The 11178-nt window shown below is 37.2% G+C and overlaps 1 protein-coding gene across 1 annotated transcript in view; it reads left to right on the top strand.

Moving 5' to 3' along the window:
* The window catches only part of LOC108751800, a gene marked incomplete at its 5' end in the record, with an annotated part of 87642 nt that overhangs the window by 29262 nt on the left and 47202 nt on the right, over positions 1-11178 (top strand). The gene's annotated exons all lie outside the window — the stretch shown is intronic.

Genomic DNA, 11178 nt, shown 5'->3' with positions numbered 1-11178 from the left:
GCCGAGGGCCGGCGGCTTGTAAATCCGACAGCGTAATCTGTGATAAATGGCGGACTTCTCGCCACGGTGCCGATAAATCAAAACCGGTCCAATTACATGTTCATTCGCGATTATTTCTCGTAAAAACACGAAACGTTACAGCATCAAACGCGCGACGCGGTTCGAAAACGTAAACTGCGCGCTCGCTAAATTATTTGCGCTCACGATATTTAACACCGACTCACGATAAAAGAACGACACCCAATTATCGAACATTATATATAATTCCGACGTAAATCGACGGTTGTTTCTCAGCGAATCGTTTAATTGCGCGGCCTACTTTTAATTATCGTCACCGTTTCTCTCTTTGATCCATTAACAGAGGTATATATTTATATCACGACCACCGGCAAGACCGTGTCGCGTATTGCACCGGAAGTAGATAGAGCCGTGGTTACATATTATCCTACTGCTGGGACGAATGCAATATCGCCACGTGTGTTGTTTGTAGGTGCCTCGCATATCCCGTCGTACGTGCTTGTAAAGTGTAACTCTAAAATTCCTGCGGTATATAACCGAAACGTTTATTCCGCGTGCGATCGCGCACGTCGGTTAACCGCGTTTTCATAACAGTGAACGTTATGACAGCTATTCCAATCAGCTATTTTGCTGTATCCAATCTCTCTTTATTTATTAATAAAAATTTCAGCATTTCCATTATTTGTCATTCCGCAATAGTTCGTGAGTTTCGGAAGGAAATTCGAACGTTTTCCAAAGGTTGGCAAACGTTATTTTTCAGCTACTTCGTCGTTACTTTCTACGGTAAACAATTTAACGACGATGTTGCAATTTTTTATCGCGGTAACGCTAACTAACTAAACGCTAAGGTTGTGCTAAGGTTAGAAAAGTCACTTTGAAAAGTAACTCGTCATTACGTGTTACTTACTAAAAATAGTAATAAGTAACGCGTAACGAGTAAAAAAGTAACGCACAAATTAATGGGAAAAAAAGTTATTTTTTTCAATAAAACAAATGACTTTTTCAACTCGTTACAAGTAAGAATTGATTTTTCTAACTCTGATGTTACCATCATAAAAAATTCATTATCAAATCGTTATTATAACCAAATAATGATCAACAAAGTAACAGCGTTACAAGTAACGCGTTACTGCCAATCCTAGCGTTTTCTGTAATAATCTATAACGATTTTGGATAAAATATCAATTTGTATGTCTATTATATCTAATCGTTTCGCACGGAAAGGTAAAGACATAAATTTTATTTAATTTCTTTAATCTTCCTTCGTTTAGTTTTCTTTGTTTAGTCGTTTTTTTTTTATCTTCGATGCGCTCCCAAGTAATGCGGTTTGTGAGAAAGACTTATTAAGTTGTACACCATTTCACGCATACGTACGACTTGTTCATACACGTATACAGCATTACGCTGGAAATAGGAAGGCTGCCGCGCCATTCACAGCCGGTCTCGTCGCAATATTGCATTGGATAGTTCGCAGGCACCTCGCCTCGCTGGTCCGTGTAACGTATTAACCTGCGTAAGCTTCACAACTTCGAAGTTTCGAAGTAAATAATGTACACGTGCTCTCGCGATAATCCTGCAACTAAACTTTGCAGTAAAATTTTGCTTCGCGGATGGGTCCCATATTTTTTTTCTTATAAAAGCAGATTAATGTGCAACAAAAGATAAACACACTAATAGCAATTAAGAATTATTATTTAAGAAAAATCATCAGGGATCAGGTTTCTTATTTCCTTTTCTTGATCTGAAAACGCGTAAATTTCTTACAAGTTGCGGTAAGTCGAGGTATTATCTTGGTTTTACGATGATATTTTTTTTTGTATATTTGATAATAAAATCTCTATTTTACTTGCTTCATTATACAAGTTCAGTCATTTATACAAATTTTAATTAAAAATTAAATTTTTTAAATGTTTAACTAGATATTATTAAACGTGAAACTCGAAGCGTATACTGGAATTAATTAGTGTAATTAGTGTATATTTCTTTTAGACAGTCGTTTAATTGAAAATGCAATTATCATAGGTCACAAAGTCATGTTTTATCGCAGCTGGTTCTCGCTCTTCACCGAGAACATGAAATAGAATTATCGCCCGACGCTCGATGACCTCACCAATTGGAAAAAAAAATCTCCCGAGTATTGACAATAATCTCGACTTCCCTGCAGTGACATCGAATTCGTTCTATTGCCTAACATTACCATAAGAACGAGACTTTCCGCGAGACGACGACGACCTATCTATCGTTAGATCCAATTATTTCCCGAACCATCTCGTGGAAGAAAAATATCTGCAGAGAAATCGCCGTGCCCGATCGGAGGTACTTTGCATATTTCACTCTCTCGCTCGCTCGACGCGAAACGGAAGATCGACCGAATGAACGGCCGAATGAAAGACAGATCGCGGAAGGGCGACGAAGAAGAATCCCGAGCAGCGGAAGGGAAAAAGTTCAAGCGGAGAAAAAGCACGGGAGACAGAGTAGTTCCGTGAGTGAGGCAGCTGCAAGAAGTCGTTGCTGCTAAGCGAAGAAAGAACCGGAGAGACTGAAGCAGTAGTTCGGTTATTTAAATCGTCCCAACGCTTGATTGGTCAAAGCAATGTAAATGCTCCTTCCATCTTTTTCCTCAGCTGCAGTCTACACCCCCCACGGCAACAATTTCTCTAATGCGAATCTCAGCTGCGGGGCCCACGGTGATCTTACAGGCAAGAGAAAAAGAGGGTTGAAAGGAGACTTGCCGGGATATATCCTCGCAGCATCTCTTTCACTCCACCCCCCTCTCTCTCTCTCTCTCTCTCCCCTCCCCTCTCTCACTCACTCACTCACTCACTTACTCATTCCACTCTATCCTTTCCACTCTACCGTAAACGTATTGATTTATACCTTAGCGTTTCCTGGAAGAGAGATAACACAAACGAGGAACGAGATAACGTTACGGATTTTACTACGCTCTTTTAATTTGTCATGAGGATGGTACGTTTTAATACTGTGTTTCCATTAGGTATTAAAATTGCGCTACTTTGACGTCCTACTCCGAGAAGAAGGTATAGGGTAACTTCGACAAATACACCGTGTTGGGATTTACGTCACAAAAGTCAGAAAAAATAGAAGGATAATATTCTCGCTATTACTCTGTTACATGCCTTTATGTTATATTAACATTGAGTTATAATTTCAGCTTCTTATTGTTAATATTAATGAAATTATTGAGTTGAATCGATTTGTCACTGTAATAAGTCACGCCATCTCTCAAATTATAATCTACATAATAATAAAATAATTACTGTAGTGTAAAAGACTTGACGGTTATTTCGTGATACATACTCGTATGTGTAGAGGAATAAAGTAAAGCATGTCGTACAGCAAAATATAAGTGTTTTGCTTTGTATTTTTTGTTTAGTTCGTTATACAAGTATATCCCATCTGTTTGGGATATACAGCATTTTTAGCGGGCGAGATTTATACCTAAAGCACACAAAGTGCGTAGATTGAATTCAGTACACTAAATGCAATAAACGCATTATATGAAATATGTACCTCATGTCATAACACTTGTAATATATGTAGGAAGATTATAATTATTATTTATTGCTTCGTATACATATTTATTATTCTTATTCTTTAATGAAACTTTATAAATGCATTTTATAAATTATTGTGTCATTTTACGTCTTATTTATATGCATTAATTGTCAATTTTTCATGAGCCGTACATACCCCTCTCCTCCTCCTATGAGCCATATATCCTACCCCTATGGAATATACGGCACAAATGCAAGGGTCTGAAAAAGTTTTTAATACAAAAAATAAATATTTCGGATTTCTAATATTTTTTTCGTAGAAGTAGACAGTACAAAGTTTTTTTCTAGTATAGTTCATTCGCTTTTTAAACATAATAAATAATACTTAATAAATTAAGTTTTTGATAGGTGCGGCGTATATACCGGAATTATCCTAGGCATACACAGAAGGAGCTATTTTGCTGAAATACCTAAAAATTTAGCTAGATATAGTCTGAAAATCATTATATAGGAAACACACTCAACTATGGTGAGCAATGCTGCAAAAAGTTTTAACATTCTAGCAATAAGTTGAACATCCTATATAATTATTTTAATTTTATCGCTAATGTTGGACTTTAAAGTCGTATTTTTGATTATGACTCTGGCAGATAAATTAAAATCTGTAAAAAATAAGTAAAATCCAATTTAACTTCCACGATAGTAAAAACTTGTTAAAGCTTTCACAAGCATGTAAGATTTTTTTTCAGATTTTTATATAATCCGGAACAATATAAAAATCTGCACTGAAGTTAGAAGACCCTGCGGGTTGCTAATGAAAAATGAAAATTTTATATTGCCGACGGAGGGCAATATGTAAGATTATTTTCTAGCTAAATTTTTAGATACTTCCGCAAAATTATTCTTTTTGTGTAGAATTAAGAGAAAGTGGAAAAATCAACTTTTATTTCACTGAAAATAGAATGACTTTCCTTTGTTTCATCATATTTGATTTGAAAATATAGAAGAAGCTAATGGCATATGTATAGAGAAACGGAAAGGGTTGCAATATAAGAATTGAATAAATCTAAAAATAATCGTAACTTGAAAAATTAATCAGAAAATCTATTATGAAAGTTAATCTCGCAAAGAGAGAAAACGTCCTCCTTTGTATATAAATTGCCATATTTCGTGTGTGTCAAAGCGATATGAGAAACGCGCGACAAAATGACGTACTTGCGCCCTCGAGAAATAATCGGCATGTGTGTAAACGGAGGCAATAACACCTAAGCCCGGGACGTTCACGCCGCAAATTCCCTGACAAACGACGACAGATTGAGATATACGACTTTGGTGGCCTTTACTCACCAAGAGATTTTATTAAGGTCCTCCAACGGTGGTGTAATACCCGTACAGCCCAGGTTACATAACCCGGGGAAGATAGCGTCCTACCACCGGATCTTGAAGAGAAAGAAGAATCCATGCGCGCAGGGGCGACACGAAATATCAACCGGCGACGGCGACGCATTCGCGGGATTGCCGTCTGATAAGCGAATTCCGAAAGGACCGTTCGTCGCCGACGAACAAATCTCTTCCGTCGACTGGCGGGCGACCGCTCTCCGGAAAATAAACGTAAAAACGCCGCCGGGATCCGGCGCAGCCACTGAACTGAAGTTCCTTGTTCCCCGCGAATTTCATGCCACGCGCTGGCTGTACCTCATCGTAACCTGCGATGGTTTTAATTCCGCAGAACTATCCACCGCCGACCCGCGGGATTGCGTACCTCGGGAAATAGCGGGAAACTAGAAGATAATAGAAAAGAACGCAGTTTGTATAAATGCACTCGTTGCAACGGCTATTAAAGGATTTCTTGTTGAAGCTGCAGTGTTGGATGGTAATGAAAAATTGTTGTTTGTGCATACGTATGCATATGCGGCATTAAAAGATATAAAAATTTATTTTTGCAAACATAACTTCGCTTTTCTTCGTAACATCTTATTTTTTATACAGAAAGAGTCGTCTTTTTTTACTTTCTATACAGAAAGAACGGCTGAAATGTCTAAAAATTTAGCTGTCAAAATAATTATACAGGAGATTCAAGTCTGACAATAATACTGCAAGAAATTTTGACATTCTAGTAATTGATTTGAGCTAATTACTTTGAAAGTCCACAAGATAAAATTAATTAATTACACGGAAAGAACAATTTGCAGAAATATCTCATTTAGGCGGACACAGATCTGAAAATAATTTTGTTGGACTATTAAAATAATTATATATGTAGGACGGTTGAATGACAAGCATTTGCAAACTAATAGAATGTTAAAATATTTGTAGTGCTCAACGTGATTGTGTTTCCTATACATAATTATTTGATAGTCTAACAAAGTTATTTTCAGATCTGTATTTTTTTTTTCTTACATTGTTAGATATATTTTAGCAAAATTATTTTTCGATATAGTTATTATATTAATTTTTACCTCAGTAAAACTGTTCTTCCCGTGTATGAACGGACGTAAACAGATGCAGTTTAATACTTAACAAAGAGGCGGTGAAGTGGCTTCTGTAGACTGCTCCTAGTTTTAACATTGCAAATTTAATACTGCCTAGAATTTCCCATCTTCCCATGAATTATTGTATGTATTATTTCCCATTGTGTGTGTGTATAGTACTTCAGAACGTAAATTAAGTTTCCCTTCCAGGGAAGTTTCTCGATCAGAAAGGGGAATTCCACTATAGAAGTTCTAAACACAACTCTCGTAGGATCTGGTCGACGTAACGAGTTCGAATGCAGCTAATGATCTATACGTTGAACTCCAGTCCATCGGTTCCGAACGCTGATAATACAAAGTGCGCGCAAACGAATAGTGCAAACAACGTAGACTTTTCCGATTCTACTAACGAACTAACCACTCCGGAGTCCTCGCCACAACATAGTAAATGTTCGATTTAAGTTGCGAGAACATCCATAGATTAGTCCTAAACAAAATTGACATTTGCACCATGGAGCGTAATATGGGCTTAAAACCACTCAATACTAAAGGATAGTAACATAGTTAATCCCTTCAGACGTACATCAAATTTGAAGGCATTTATTCAAAATTATTTAATTCTACATCATCTGAGATTTAATACACATAATAATGTAGCTGGAAAAATAGTCAAAATTTTGAAAAAATTAAACGTTTAGTATAAATTACTTATTAAAGTGCATATGAATTAAATTATTAAATTAAAATTACATTTTTTTAAATATGGTTCTAATAAAAGTCTAAAGAACAGTTAAAATATCGAGAGCTTCGAGTAAAAAATTGCACGTGTGACAAAGGTTGGCAGATTTAATCCTTCGTTATTCGCGTGGAGTATCTGGGACATCTTTATCTTATAAACTTGCTGTAAATATAAATGCATGAATGCTATTTATACGTTGTTGTATTCAGTCATTCGTGTTTCACAATTTAAAAAGATTGCATTCACCTCTAAAGGCTGTATCAAATATTATTAGTCTTTATTTAATTATAAATTATCAAAGAGATTATTGAAAATAGAGATATAACACTGAAGCGTTAAAAACACCCCAACGTGAGTAATTAAAAGCAACGTACGAGGTATTAATGTAGGATTAATTATCAATCGCACTACGTTTGACAAAATATTATCAAATCATGATCGATGATCCCTTTCGCGTATCCCCACGATAACCACGAGTGGTTTATAGCCATCACTACGGAAACCAGCAAGAAGAGAGTTCGAGCAAGGCCATTAATTCGTACGTGTTGGTGTCAGCCAAGAACGGATAAGTGCACCCAACGGAAGATATATATCTCCATTTAGGCGGAGATGGGACTTACTCGTTAAAACCAGACCTTATACCGGAGGAGACCGGCGCTCTTAATAAATCCTCTCGTTGTGTTGCCGCGAGCCCGAGCTCCGCGCGGTAAAATCGTAGAAGTCTTCGCGCCATATTACGATTATATTCATCCTCAATTAAGCGCTACATCCAGCACCCGTCCCGGTTTGCCTAGTTATAAGGCGGAACGAGCTGTCGTTAAACGAATATTATCTCGATAATATCCATGTCACCGCCACAATGCTTTAATTAAGAATCGTCGCACTTATTGGGATTACCAAGTGTGCGCTTGACGATGAAATTCTGCTGCGATAACAGGGTTATGCCATTCAGATAGTCGGTGTTTTTTACATTCCATGAAAGTATCATATTAATGCTAATGAGGGAAGCGAAACTCTTTGAAAAGTGTACTATTCTATGCTATGATAAATCGTGGATAAGCAGGTTTAACCTTTTGAATGAAGGTATCTAAAAGTTAATCCGATTATACGTATTATCGTGATAACAGCTTCGACTTCCTAATTAGTATAATTGGTAGTGAAATGTCAAACCAACCTGGAACTATTGAATATTTGCACGGGGCATTACTCACAAGATCACTCACTTTTTCTATTAAAACTTTCGGAAACCTGTAAAGCACTTTAGCTTTTTCTTGCCTTAAATACTCTACTTAAAGACAAACGGTTCACGGAAAGAACCGAAGTGCGCTTTTTAATACGATTTTATCTTGTTATAGAAATTTTTCTCCTCGAGAAATACTAAATTCTCGCAGCGTTTAAAAGAGAGGAAAAAAAATAACAAAGAGAAATCCGCTTAATACATTTGCACCCGCCTCGTCTGGCAAGATACGAATTTCATACATTCGTATCCGCCCCGGCCTTATCGGATCTCCGACGGATTTGATTTCGTCAGAACGCGAGATTGATTGAATCGGGGGTTTTGGAACCAATCTTGAAGGCCGCGACGGCGACGGCAGTATCACGATCGATATTCGCGACAAGATTGCATGCGATCGGCCGGTTCAGGTCAGCAGCTGGAACGTGACGGGTCACATACAGAATAATTCTTCCTAATTCCGTTTAATGCATAAAGAGAGACCCCCGCTTTGTTTAATGACGCCGCGAGTACTCCTGAGGCCCTTGATTGCGCAAACAGAATAATCACTGTGCAAGGCTGACGCCAATCAGAGTAACATTACGACGATACAGTTACGGTTAGTTAGTGATTGGCCATAATAACGCCTATAAGCCGCTGATTGGACACTGGGTGCGATATAGATCTGCGATACGTCCCAATCGGAATAGTGCTGCACCGACGTAGTCAGCTTTATGAGCGTATAAATGATATCGATTGCGACCCTCCCTTATGTACGATCATATAATAATAAATAATATCCAATAGCTATCGTATACGTTATTATTGACAGACAATTATAATTAAAGATAATAATGATTAATAACAATATCATTCTTCGTAAATAACAATGTTTGGAATGTGGTCACTATTTATCATCAACAAATAGCGAAACAATGTATCGAATGTAATACAGCGCGGGTAGTTTTAGAGAGATTTCTACATTTAATTTAGGATAACTGGATTTCAGTATTAATCAAATTCGAACAATTGTCATTTGTCGTTATTTCAAGAGTTCATATGCAGATATTGATATCTGAAAAACCGACTTATTGTTATATTACAAATATCGAAAGTTCAGTATTGCGTAGTTAGCAGAATAGAATTCTAACATATTCGCAATTAGTGCACCGAAGACATTACGGATTAGTTATACGCGTATACTAATCATGTTTCGGCTAACATAACAACGTCCGAAACCATTTTACATCAATTTCGCTCGGTTTACACGGCAACAGCGCATTATAATTATTATAATTAATAAATGCAAACTTATACCGATAACAGCTTCCCAATTTATCAGACTTCAGGATTTCTTTCTGAAATGAATTTGAAGTATCGGAAACTTGCGGTTCACAAAAGAGATCTGATCGACCCAAAATTCGAGAAATCCCAATCCTATTCGAGCGGTAAAGCATATCTTTATATCTTATCCGGGAGATGAAACACACCGGAAAGCTCACGCTCCTTGCTTTCGTGTCTCCAAAGAGAATAGAAATCCTTGTGCGCGAGAGAAAGTTTGGCGGAGAAATATTCCAGCGGGAGATAAAAATCCATTTTAACGGGTTCGTTCGGTGCTAGTGAGAAACCCTTTTATGTGAATTCCGTATCAGGAATCTTTATGCAAGCATATTTCAAACGCGTGTCTATGCTTGACTCCTTAATGCACCGTACCTACCGTCGAACGTAAAATCTGTTGCTTGACGCCATAATTAATTGGAAGTGATTAATGAATGTTCAAATAGTATTTAGAATTTAATTAGCTTTGCCATGAATTGCTACAATAAATTCTTGTCCATAACAAGAACAATAGATTCTGCATTTAACGAAATCATTATCAGATTCGAGAGACAAATCTTGACTCTCTTTCGACTATGATCTTGAAAAAAGAAAAAGATTTTCCGCGTATTAGCATATTTATTGGAGCGGAGTTGATGAATAAATCAGTGTACTATCTATTAACGTTTAAAAATATTATATCTATATTACTCTTGGTATACATTATTTATGAGGGATGACAGATTGCGAAGACAAGAATTAGCATATAATGTGGCGTGGAGCTGGTAACAAATATATATATGCCGTTAAGAGGATTATTAATATCTAAATCTATTTCGTATATATGTATATTTTATTATCCTATCGATATTTCGTATATATATATTATAATTATGATAAAGTAACGTCTTGGCTGCGAAGCTTGTCGTTAAACTGGTGTAATCGATCTCGCACGAGCGTATTTCCTGAAGTATGAAGGGAATGAGACTTTAATCTACTTCACTGTCAAGACTCTCGGCGTGCTGTCTCGGGTGAGAGAAAAGGTACGGATACCGAAAGGCCATTTATACCCGCAATAATGATCTCTTCTGTACAGCGTGTTGCACAAAAAGTAGCATCTCACAAAAGCTTCACGTATAAATCGAGTCTTCGTAACTTCTTTTAGAAATATTAACGCTAACGAGCTGTGAGAAAATGCAGGTAAAGCAATACTAAACTTTAAGAAAAGAAGCGTCTTAAAGTTTGTTAATAATATACAGTACAAGGAAAATCGGTATTCTAAATCGTCTCGCTTTAATAAGGAAGATACGCTATTATAATTTCTAATTAATCTTTTCCTGTATAAATACTTCTTCCGATTTGCTATCAATTTGCTTTGTACTTCATTTCAACAACAAACTGTACACGCTTTCAATCCATTGTATCTTTTAGCTCACGTTATTCTTGTGAGCTTCATTCGTTTCACGTCACTCTTCTACAGTCAATCGTCTGTTTTCTGTCGCTGTCTCATTTACGAAACTTAATGTTTCTTGAGATGCGTCAGAGAGAGCGAAAGAAAGAGAGAGAGAGAGAGAGAGAGAGAGAGAGAAAGAGCGAGAGAGAGGAGGACGGAAGAAAAGGAAGTGCGAGCGAGCGAACGAGCATTTGTACCGATACACAACTTCGTCGGGCAACCCCGTGGAGTAATGTACATTCCGCATAGTAGTCTTGTCTTTCGCGTCGAGAATGCAGACAACCCCTCGAAGCATCCCCTCAATTCTATCTCTCGACAACACTGAAGGAGCATCCACAGACATTATAGGTGAGATGCATTAATGGCTGGATTGTTCGAAGGTAGCTCGTAATTAACTAATAAGCACGTTCTACGATGGCACTTCCTAGGAGCAAAGGGAGCGATATTGTCGA

This window comes from Trachymyrmex septentrionalis, unplaced genomic scaffold, assembly GCF_001594115.1.
Source record: "Trachymyrmex septentrionalis isolate Tsep2-gDNA-1 unplaced genomic scaffold, Tsep1.0 scaffold52, whole genome shotgun sequence".
In the NCBI taxonomy this organism is placed as follows: domain Eukaryota; kingdom Metazoa; phylum Arthropoda; class Insecta; order Hymenoptera; family Formicidae; genus Trachymyrmex; species Trachymyrmex septentrionalis.
This window is presented reverse-complemented; position numbering and strand designations above follow the sequence as displayed.